The sequence below is a fragment of the Dermacentor variabilis genome, unplaced genomic scaffold, assembly GCF_050947875.1.
Source record: "Dermacentor variabilis isolate Ectoservices unplaced genomic scaffold, ASM5094787v1 scaffold_12, whole genome shotgun sequence".
Classification (NCBI taxonomy): Eukaryota; Metazoa; Arthropoda; class Arachnida; order Ixodida; family Ixodidae; genus Dermacentor; species Dermacentor variabilis.
The window spans coordinates 54,467,413-54,479,602 of NW_027460280.1; the positions used below are offsets into that span (position 1 = coordinate 54,467,413).

General features: G+C 47.4%; 1 protein-coding gene across 1 annotated transcript in view; it reads right to left on the bottom strand.

Annotated features, from left to right (window-relative positions):
• Window positions 1-201: 201 nt before the first annotated feature.
• Scgalpha (sarcoglycan alpha) overlaps window positions 202-12,190 on the bottom strand; it is a 196,785-nt gene continuing 184,796 nt past the window's right edge. Inside the window, exon 11 of the mRNA XM_075677337.1 lies at window positions 202-677. The gene's annotated coding sequence lies outside the window, so the exon portion shown is untranslated. The remainder of the gene's footprint in view (window positions 678-12,190) is intronic.

Genomic DNA, 12,190 nt, shown 5'->3' on the forward strand with positions numbered 1-12,190 from the left:
GCTATATTATCGGATGGCACGCTCTGCTAATTTTCTTCTGCGTTTGAACTGAACAAGTTGGTTGAAGAATTAACTGCTACTGGACCACTAATGAATTACTCGGTAGTTAATCGATCAAATCGTCAAGCCCTGAAAAAAGTAGGCCTTTCATGGCAGGTTTTCAAGCAGGGTTCAAGCAAAAACAATCCGAGGCAGGTGCTTACAAATTATTTATGTAGGAACTCGTTGGGGAGCTTGTGCCGAAAAGTTGTGCAAATGTTGACGTAACTTTTTTTGTTAACTGACATGCGTTTAATTTTTACATGCATGCAGATCAACTCTTTCTCAGTACAAATATACTACTCAGTATAATCTCCATCACAAGAGGTGTATTCGCGCCAACGTCGAGCCAATCCGCGAATGATCCGTGAAAAAATTTAGGTGTACACGAATCAATTTGTACACTCGCTGATGACGATTCGTGTTACAGGTCACAGTTGACGGTATCCCACTACGAGGTTTGTCTTCCGCGCTCGTTTCCCCTTCATTAAAGTTTTTCATCCATCTCCGCAGTTACTTTTGTCGGCGTCATCTCCGTAAACAATCAGTAGCCCTCTGTAAATGTCGGACAGCCAGCACCCATCCTTTGTCAAAACTCAGTGCTGGCCCTTTGCTTCTGCTTGGACTCCATCAGTTGCCTGCAATGTAAAAGAAAGGTTATTATGGGATATTCTAGAGGAACATTTACTCTACAAACACTTAGAATATGAAAAACATATGTCAGTTAATGAAAAAAGTGATGCCAACTTTTGCATTACTTTTGGTACAACGCATAACAAACACATTTTACAGTTGTGACTCCGAACAGATCAAATATAAATGCCTCATAGAGCGCGTAGGAACCTCGCAACATTTACGAAGAACAGGAGATGAATCGAAATGGCACATATCGTACGGCAATGATAATGTGTGACACCACCGCATCGAACGAGGCACGAAGCACAAAATGCATGAGGTTGGAAAGAAAATTTAACATAACTACGAAGGCTTCAAATTTTTGAGACTCGGAACGATGTTGGCAGTGACTAAAACGTACACCAGGTGTTTTCCTTTATTTTTTTTTTACCTGCACCACATTCTTGAAAGTTGTCTGTTGTAGATAGCACAATTCTAACCGTTGAGCTAAATTACCCGATGAGGGGGCCATTATTTCTACGAGAAATCAAATTCTGAATTGAATAAGTGACATATTTACGCTGAATTAACTTCTTATTTGTTATTGCAATATCAATTATTTCGACGCTCCAGATGCGTTTTTGCCGTCGCCGTGATATTCCTTATAAAGTACAAGGGCGATAACACCGACGCCGCGCGTCGTATGCTGTGTGTGCGAGGGAAAGCACGCGAGGGAAGCCGACGATCGCGGCCTAATCTGCCAATTAGTAGACAGCTATACGAAGTAAGGATAGTAGTTTGATTGGCCGTGTAAACTTGTAAACATTGGCTTACTAACTAAATTAACAATGATATAATAATGTGTAAGCGCGAGTGAACGAAAACGTAGAAAGGAAAAGACACAAAGGCGAGCGTTCTCAAAATCTGGAAAAGAATACGTCAGCAAATGCCTCTAGTTCAGTGTTAAATGCAGAATAATTCTCTTTTTTGTAATCTCAAATTATCTTATGATGTTTCAGTGGACGAGGTGAACGTGACGGTATAATGAAGTTGATAACTGAATGGTCGCTTTGTCCAGGTAGAAGTGTGAGAGATGAAACGTAATCAGGGAGTTGTTAGCACAAGGTCCAGTAAATTGGCAGTGGATGCTGTAACGCGAGTTGGTTCTTTCACAAGTTGATAAAGGTTGAACGTTGAACACAAGTCGATGAAGCCTAATGATTCTGAAGAAAAAGCAATAGCAGCAGGGTAGGCTTCCGTCCTTGACATGGCAGGGAAACTAAAATTGCCCAAAAGAAAAATTGGTACGTTTGGGAACCTGAGAAGAATTTTGTTAAGACAATCCTGAAGATCATCACGAAAACTGCTTGCTGATCGGGGTGGTCGGTAACACAGACAAAAAACGGTCTCTTTATGGTTTATCTTAATACACTTGCACAAGAATTCTAATTGGTGCACCGAAGGGCGTATCAATGTGCAATATATATATATATATATAGCTTTTAGCCGTGGAATCTTCCCATAGATAGTTCAGTCGCCAACTAGATGACAAGCTAAATCATTGAGGCGGCAGAGATGAATCGCCTGAGGTTTAAATGCTTCAGTGCGGCTTCGATTGGATTGTCACAAAAAGAGCCAAATTATCTATGGCAAGATCCACGGCAAAAAAAAACAAGCATTTCTGGGCATGCACTGCGTATAGATATGTCCTTCGATGCGCGCCGCACGTGTCACCGTTTTCATATTCTTGAGGATTCCTTACTGTTTTCTTCTTTCCCGTTTTATAAGCAACTGGATGCACGTCGTACATTGTCTATGTATAGAACTCCACACTTTTCGCCAATAAAGTTCAGTTGAAAGTTTTCCCTTGTGTCCCCGTCTTGCATCTGCAGGCACTGTAGTTTGTACGCGAAAGCCTGCCGTTATGAGAACTTCGACGTCAATGTACTTTGCCGCAGCCTGGGCACTGATTGAATTTTGCAACCAAAGTAGCTAAAGAAGAAGCATGCTTCACAACTCACAACGAATATTGGTGTACGAAAACGAAGCAGACCGAGAACAATGAGTACTGTAGGAGGCAGCACAAAATGCACAGAGATATAAGACTTGGTTTGAAGCGACAACAGAAAAAAAAAAATGTATCACCGCAAGCAAGTGCCGTCTACTGCCCATAATTAAAGAAAGCTATGGTCTGTTATAAACTCGATTATTCAACTTTCCGATTCAAGGCGAATACTGCCGATGCTTGATGACAACGCAGATGCAAGTCAGCTGGCGAATAAATTCGATGAATATTTTTGTATCAGTGGAATAAACCTCGCAAACGATATGGATAAACATAGAGCGATTTATCTCCCCTCTTGGCATGAATCCAGTTTTGGTTACAATGATATAACATGCCACGAAGTCGTAGACGCTGAGAGACAGCTTGACTCTAGTAAATCTTAAGAACGATGTTGAGATGCCTACATTGACATCGCTTTTTAACGAGGGACTTCACACGGCAATGTACCCAGATCTGTTAATTAAAGGTTGCAAAGGTAGTATTGGTCGATATACAAGAAAGATGATCCAAATTACTTTGATAATTACCGACCTGTTTCAGTTCTTTGATACGTTCATGTACTCTTTGGCAAACTTTTTGCTAGTCCTTTAATGTTCTTTTTAAAAAATAGTACAGTATCACCCAATCGACATGGTTTTCAGTGGGCACGGTCAACTTCTACTGCGGTACTCTCCGTCTCCGAAATTATTAATGGTGTTCTTAATGACAATAACATTGCCGTAAGTGTTCTTTTAGATATAAAAAGTTCAAGGGACACTTAGTTATCCCTATACGTGGATAAATGCGAAATCATTGCGACCACTGCGTGATGCTTAGACATTATGCCACAACGAAAGGTCGTGGGTTCGAGTGGCGTAACTCTACCCTATTTTACTGTGGCTTAATTAACGTCGCCTTGATTAACACCATAAATCGTGGGTTCGAGTGCCTTAAATAACTATATCCTAAATAACTGTGGCTTAATTAACTTCACTTTAACACCGAAAATCGTGGGTACTAATGCCGTAATTAACTGTATTAATTAACATCGTCTTAATTAACATAAAAGATCGTGAGTTCGATTCCCACCGAAAGTCGAGCGTTAGACACCCACCAAAGGTTGTGGGTTCGAGTACCCGTAACTATATCTTAATTAAGTGTGCATTACTTAACCTCGCCTTAGCACCAATGGTCGTGGGTCCGAATGTCCTAATTAACAATGCATTAACTGTCCTAATTCGCCTTAACTAACATCAAAGATCATGAGTTCGGCTCCCACCAAAGGATGTGGGTTTGAGTGCCGTAACTATATCTTACTTAACTATGCATTAATTAACATCAAAGGCCATGAGTTAGACTCCAACCAAAGGTCGTGGGTTCGACTACCTTAATTAGCTCTATCTTAATGAATTGTGCCTTCATTAACTTCGCCTCAATTAACACCAAAGGTCATGAGTTCGACTCCCACCGAAGGTCAATGGTCCGACTCCCACCAAAGGTCGTGGATCTAGTGCATTAATTAACTATATCCTAATTAACACCAATGGTCATGGGTTCGACTCCAACCAAAGGTCGTGAATTCTAGTGCCTTAATTAACTATATCTTAACCCCAATGGTCATGGGTTCGACTCCAACCAAAGGTCGTGGATTCGAGTGCCTTAACTATACCTTAAATATCTGTCTTAACTTCGCCTTAATTAACATCAAAGGTCGTGAGTTTGACACCCACCGAAGGTCGAGGGTTCGACTCCCGCGAAAGGTTGTGGGTTCGAGTGCACTAATTAACTATATTGTCACGGCGTGGGTTCGTAGGTCGTTGGTTCGTAGCCTTTTTGTACTATCTTGTGGTCACGCCGCGAACGCCAGATTTCCCGCCTCATGAGCCATTTAATGTTTTCGCATTAAAAAAGACTTCGATACCGTTGACCACGGTATAATAACCTTTAAAAACGTATGGGTTCAGGGGAATTGCATCAGAGTTTACACAGCTAATTAAGCGGACGTTCTCAGTTCACATGCGTAGGGAGTCAGACTGTTTTACCTGCGTGTATGGAAGCACCTCATAGTGTTGGGGCCCCCTTCTTTTCTCTTTATTTATCAATTATCTATTTCTGTGACTACATAGGGTGAATGATACCATGTACGGTGATGATACTGGCTTAATTATTGCTGCTGAATCGCATATACAAGCATAGAAAATTATATACCATGAATTTAAATATGTTAGTGACTAGTTTGTATCAAATTGCCTTTAATTGAATGTTGGTAAAAGAAACTATGTTTTCAAGTCCCCGTATAAAAACACTAGTCAATTATTCTGCAAGCTTTGGCTTAACAATCAGGAACCGGGAGCCTACGTACTAGGTTAGGTACGTAGTATTATTTAATTAGGCGTAGAACTAGGTAGTGAATTTAACTGCAAATTTTATAGATGCATTATATACAAAATTATCGTACTCTTATTTCTTCCTTGCAAAAACACGCCGGTATTCTAGCTCATATATACTTATAACGTTGTACTTTAACTTCTTTCACTCGCCCTTGGTTATGCTGTACTGAATCCTGAGAGTTTACTTATAAATCTTACAGCGACCCTGTCATAAAATTGCAGAAGAGAGCTCTAAGAATAAAAATTTTGCACCCCCAAGTAGCCCATCAGGGCCCCTGTTTATGAAAAGTAAAATAATGCCCTTTTTAGAACTCAAAAAACCACCGCCTCGTGAATACTATGGAGTCTTACTAAGGAGTCTTACCATGGTCTTACTTCTCACCTAATATTGTTTAGTTTAGCCAGAACAAACACGAGATCTACCTCTCGGGATAATTCTAATCTCTAAGGAAGAGGAGTAATGTTGCTTGCTGCAGGGGGATCTAGCCTCGCTCAAGTTGCCGGCAGTCGCTCCGACCGAGCGCCACTTATCAAACGCGGTGCGGTGTGAAGCCCATCACAGTTCATCTGTTAACATACCAGCACTCGGTAACACAAGGAACTTGACACGGAGCGTAATACGTTGCGCGTTATCCAAACCACGTCGACCCACACAGCCCATCATTCGCAAACCGATCTCATGTCCCGGAAGAACTTTAAGGGGAGCCAATGAGGTTATATACATTGGGAGGAGCCGAAGCAGCTCTCTGTTGAATATCCAATGTCCTCTCGGGAACAAACTGTTACTTGCGCTTGAGTGTGGGAGCATCTTGCGCTTCAGTCCATCTATTATACGACGAGAGCCGTAGACGGCTCATGGGACGAAAAATCCTATGTGCGGCGTTATGGCACCAACATTCATGAGGAGTCGAACCCACGACCTTTGGTGGAAGTAGAACCCATTTGGAGATATGGGCGAACCGGCCATATCTCCAAGTTGGATTCCAATTGTCATCGCGAACGTCGAGAGTCGAACCCTCAACTCTTGGTGAGAGTCCATATGGGAGTCGAACCCACTTGGATTGGATTGGATTGGAGCCAACTTTATTTGTGCCTGCAGCTGGGCGCTCGCGCGCCCCGACGAGGGGCTACGTCATCTACGAAGCTGCCGTTACTCGGCGCCGGTTTCCGCTCGCCGTTGTCGGTTCGCTGGGTCCCTGCCTTTCGAGCGCCCCGAGGACCTGCTGGACGGCCCAGAGCTGTTCGTCTTGGCCGTAGCTCTTCGCAGCTGCCTCGAGCCGCGGTGGGATTGTTCTTGATCTTGCTTCTCGATATTTAACGCAGTCCCACAAATGTGCGTGTAATCTGCCATCTCCCTCCGGCAGACTCTGCACTACGACCTACTGTATAAAGACAGTAGGTCGTGCTCTGCACTTATCGGTCGAGTATGTCTCGGGGTACATGCGATGCATCGGTCCCGGGCTCGGTAGCGATCCGGTCTGGAGCTGTCTCAGTAGTACCGCCTCCGCTCGACTCAGCCTCGGGTGCGGGGGTGGGACAGCCCTGTGAGCCAGGCGGTAGGCCTTCGTGATTTCGTTGTAGTCCGTCATGCGGTGCTTGGCTCCGAACCCCGTCGGACGGTCTGTCGCCGGGGAGCGGTTGGTTAGCGCTCGCGCCGCTGCGTGTGCCGTCTCCATTGTGGTTTTCATTGCGTTCCGGCGCGTCGCCCGCGTGCGCCGGGAACCACTTGAGTCTAACTTTTCTGTCTTGTAGTTTGAGCGTGTGCCGTCTCATTGTGGTTCTCATTGCGTTCCGACGCGTCGCCCGCGTGCGCCGGGAACCACTTGAGTCTAACTTTTCTGTCTTGTAGTTTGACCGCTCGCAGTACGCGCTCGGCCTCCCTGCAGATTTGGCCTTTGGCGAAGTTTCGCACCGCCTGTCTCGAGTCACTCAGCACCGTGTGGCAGTCAGCGTCGGCGATGGCCAGGGCGATGGCTACCTCCTCCGCTTGTTCCGCTCCGGCGCTTCTCACGCTCGCTGCCGTCCTCGTGGCGCCGAGTTGGATTCCAAATGTCATTGTGAAAGTCGAGAGTCGAAGCACTCACCCCTGGTGGGGTGCGAACCCACACCTTTGGTGGGAGAAAACAAGTAAAAGGAAGTAACGCATTAGAATGACAATATCAAGTAATTTAATGAATGTCTCGTGAGCGCACAGGCTTCGCTTTCAGCCCCTTTGGCGTATGCTAAAGGGACTCTACGTTCTGCGTCAAGTTCAGAGCACTTTAGTAAGTAACAGTAAATGTCGCCAAGAGGCTGACAATGCACACACAATGATGACATGTTAACTCCTGTCTTCAGTAACAGAATATTCAAGCAGCAATAAAGAAGCACTTCTTATTTCATTCGAACTAATGTGTTTTGGGTTCTGTTGCGTTTCGCCTGCGACACGTGGTTTTGCCGGCGCGACTGCGGCGGGGCGGCAGACATTTTGGCCCGATCGTCGTCGCCGCAACACTCATCGCCAGGTGTTTCCAGGCGCGACTGCGGCGATGCGACCGCCTAGGGATCATCCTCGCATTCCAGTCATTGTGCCCGAAACAGGCGATGCCAAAGCAGGGATCTCATTCCAGTCATTGTGCCCGAAACAGGCGATGCCAAAGCAGGGATCTCGTTCCAGTCATTGTGCCCGAAACAGGCGATGCCAAAGCAGGGACCATCCTCTCATTACAGTCATTGTGTCCGACCGGCAGCGCCACGACAGGGTGCTACGAGATCGTGCTCGACATGGTGCTACGGCATCGCTACGACAGTGTGCGTCACCATTAGCCCATTGTACATTCACGTGCTCGTCTTTTGAGGGGTTCCTTCTTGCCCTCAACTGCGAGAGTATAAAAACAGCTGCCCCCGGACGCCAAAAGGAGGGCTCCGATTTCTTCTGTTGAGTGAAGTGCTCTCCCGTCTCTCTACTTCGGTCAACCTGACCGCCAACTCTTTGCGATGTTAAAATAAACAAGTTGTTTCGTTGTTACCAGTCGACTCATGCTTTGCCGGGACCTTCGGATGCTTCCAGTTGTACCCCAGGCCGCCAGGCCAACGCTACCCTTGGGGCTTGCGACCCAGGTACAACCACGGGCGTCAGCGCCGAATTCCCAACAGATCGTACCAGCGGTCGGATCCAAACATCTGGTTGGCAGCGGTGAGATCGCCTACGACTTCAAACAACTGTCTGCCAGCGGTGAGATCGCGACAACGGAGGCCAGCAGCAAAGAGATGCAGTTGACTGTATGCTGAGCAGCTCAACGACGATCCGGGAGCAGTGCAACGAGCCCTGTGTGACGACTGGTTGCCTGCAGCGGAACGACTGCGCGGAATTCCTGCCTGCGAGGTTTGGTGAGTGCGGGACTTTCTTCTTCTGAGCTTTGCCAGGCTTTTTGTTAGTGTCAGAAACAGAGCTGGTAATTGTGGTTGTCGTTGCTGCCGGGTTAGTTTGCGGCAAGACAATAGTAAGCAGTAGAGAAAGCAGCATTCAGAGCAGCCATGGATTTGAAGTCGTTGCGCAAACCGAAATTGTTGGAGCTTGCAAGAGAGTTGGGTCTGGATGTCTCAGACAAACTAAGAAAACCTGAACTGCTAAAGGCTATTCTTGAGTTAGAGGCTGAGGATGACGAGCTGTCGGAATGCCTTGAGACTATTGAAGAGAGGGAGACTGCAAAAGAAAAAGAAGAGCGTGAACGTAAAGAACAGAAAGAGCGAGAGCAACAAGAGCGTGACCGTCAACACGCTTTGGAAATGAAGCGTCTTGAGGTAGAGATGGAACGCGCTCGTAATGGAAGTCAGGCACACGGTGCAGGAGAACGCGTATTGTTCAAAATGACTGACCTGATGCGGCCGTTTAAGCTTGGAGAGGACATTGGTTTGTTCCTGGTTAACTTTGAGCGAACGTGCGAGAAGCAGGGGTTCTCTCGGGAAACGTGGCCACAGCGCTTGCTCACTTTGTTACCCGGCGAGGCGGCCGACGTAGTCGCTCGCTTGGATAGAGAGGAGGCAGAGGATTTCGACACAGTGAAATCGAGTCTTCTAAAAAAGTACCGGCTGTCTGCGGAGGCGTTCCGTCGGAAGTTTCGGGAAAATGAGAAAGGCAGAAGTGAGTCATATACAGAGTTTGCGTATAGGCTTATGTCGAACATGCAGGAGTGGCTCAAAGAAGAGAAAGCGTTTGGTGACCACGATAAAGTTCTGCAGTGTTTCGGGCTAGAACAGTTTTATAGTCGGTTACCTGAGAACGTGCGATACTGGGTCTTGGATAGGCCAGACGTGAGTACGGTGGCTAGAGCCGCTGAGCTAGCCGAGGAGTTTGTGACGCGTCGAGCTCGCGGAGCTAAGGACGGTCAAAAGGGTGAATTTGGCTTGAAGTTTGAGAGGCCGAAGTTCACACCCATGAGAGCAAAGAGGGACACGCGTAGTGAGGATGCGAGTGAAAGCAGTCCGACCAAACGTAAAGAGACGGCGGCAGCCAAACGCAGAAAGCGGTTCGAGATGAGGCGAGCGCGCTTGTGTTATACGTGCCAGAAGCCGGGTCACTTTTCGGCGCAGTGTCCGGAAACAACACCAAAAGTTGTGTTTTTTTCAATAGGCAGCACTGACGAGAACATGAAGCTTCTCGAGCCTTACATGCGAGACCTCCTCGTGAACGGGAAAGAGTGCCGAGTGCTTCGCGATTCCGCAGCTACGATGGATGTAGTTCACCCGTCTTACGTAGAACCCCATATGTTCACGGGCGAGTGCGCGTGGATCAAGCAAGCCGTGGAAGCTCATAGCGTGTGTCTGCCGGTAGCAAAGGTGCTTATCGAAGGACCTTTCGGAGCGCTTGAGACGGAGGCGGCAGTGTCATCTATGCTGCCACCCCAGTACCCATACCTATTTTCAAACAGGTCCGATCACCTCCTGCGCGAGAAGGGGCTTTTGTTTGGTGAAGCTAGTGTTCAGGCCTTAACCAGATCGAAGGTTCGGGAGCTCGCTGCAAAGGCGGTAGTTGCGGGGCCGACGTTATCAACCAACGAAAAAGGGTCAGAGGCGCAGCAAGCTGATATTCAGAGCACGCCCGAACTGAATAAACTTGAGTCTGTAACGTTAAAGGCGCCAGATACTGGAGAGGAAACGCCCGACACGGGAAAGTTAGAAGAGCTATCTACTGATTTGCTCATCGCGCCTACGTCAGACGGACTTGATAGGTTGCTAAAAGTCAGCCGGTCGGCTTTGATAGCCGAGCAAAAAAGGATGGCAGCCTGGAAAACGTGCGCTGCAATGTCAAAGAAGGTATCGCCAGGAAAACTGCGCGTTTTGTGGAAAGAGGTGGAGTCCTGTACCGGAAGTATCTAGACCGCAGAGGAGTGGAGTTCGATCAGCTGATCGTGCCTCAATGCTATCGTCAGGATCTGTTGCGCTTGTCACACGGGGGTTCGTGGTCCGGACACCTAGGAGTTAAGAAAACTAAGGACCGTCTCTTGCAAGAGTACTATTGGCCAGGGTGTTTTCGGGACGCAGACCATTTCGTGAGGACATGTGACACTTGTCAGCGGGTGGGCAAACCAGGGGACAAATCGAGGGCGCCGTTGAAATTGGTACCTATCATTACGGAGCCTTTTAGACGGCTCGTTATTGATACTGTGGGACCTCTGCCGGTAACAGCCACGGGGTACAGACACATTTTGACTGTGATCTGCCCAGCGACAAAGTTCCCTGAAGCAGTGCCGCTTAAAGAACTCAGCTCAGTTGAGATAGTCAATGCACTACTGTCCATATTTGCGCGAGTTGGTTTTCCTGCGGAAATCCAATCAGATCAGGGCACAGTGTTTACTAGCGCTTTGACGACAACTTTTCTCGAAAGGTGTGGGGTAAAGCTGCTACACAGCTCAGTGTACCACCCACAGTCGAATTCCGTTGAGAAGCTCCACTCCGTCATGAAGCGCGTGTTGAGAGCGTTGTGTTTTGAACATCGAACTGACTGGGAGCTGTGTCTGCCTGGGGTGATGTTTGCTTTAAGGACCGCGCCGCATGCGGCTACGGGGTTTTCGCCAGCTGAACTGGTGTACGGTCGCTCGCTTCGATCTCCGCTTCGCATGCTTCGAGAATCATGGGAAGGTAGGGGCGACGACCCAGTCGTGGTGGAGTACGTACTTAAGCTCCTCGAACGCTTAAGAAGGGCACAGGAGTTGTCAGGGGAAGCAATGACAAAGGCCCAGCAGAGGGCCAAGGTTTATTATGATCGGACAGCCAGGGCCCGTCGTTTTGAGGTGGGCGATGAGGTCATGATATTGCGCACATCGCTAAACAACAAACTAGACGTGCAGTGGGAGGGCCCAGCGCGAATTGTTCAGAAACTGTCGGACGTTAACTACGTGGTAAGTCTGCCAGGAAAGCGGAAAGCACAGCAAGTTTACCACTGTAATCTGCTCAAACCTTATAGACAACGGGAAGCAGTGGTGTGCATGATGATAAACGTTCCTGAAGAGCTTCCAGTCGAGCTTCCGGGACTAGGCTCAGTGACGAACAGGGAAGACACCGGTCAAGTCATTAGTGACCTTATCAGTAAAGCACCGCTGTCGCCTGAGCAGAAAACCGAACTACACCAGCTATTACAAGAGTTTCAAGGTCTGTTCTCTGAGAGGCCTGATAGGACTTCGGTACTTACTCATGATATAGAACTTACCTCCCCAGAGCCAGTACGATCCAAGGCGTATCGGGTGTCACCCCGCCAGAGTGATATTATGGAGGCTGAGGTAAAGAAAATGCTACAGCTCGGTGTTATTGAGGCAGGTGAGAGTGATTATACCTCCCCTTTGATTTTAGTTGAGGTACCGGGCAAGGAACCTCGTCCTTGCGTCGACTACCGCAGGCTTAATTCCATCACTAAGGATCAAATTTATCCGATCCCTAACATCGAGGAGCGCCTTGAGAAAGTTAGTAGCGCTCAGTTTATTTCCACCCTAGATCTTGTCAGGGGTTATTGGCAGGTTCCACTTACAGAAAAGGCTAGTAGGTATGCGGCGTTCATTTCACCAATGGGAACATTCCGTCCTAAAGTGTTGAGTTTTGGTTTGAAGAACGCGCCATACTGTTTTTC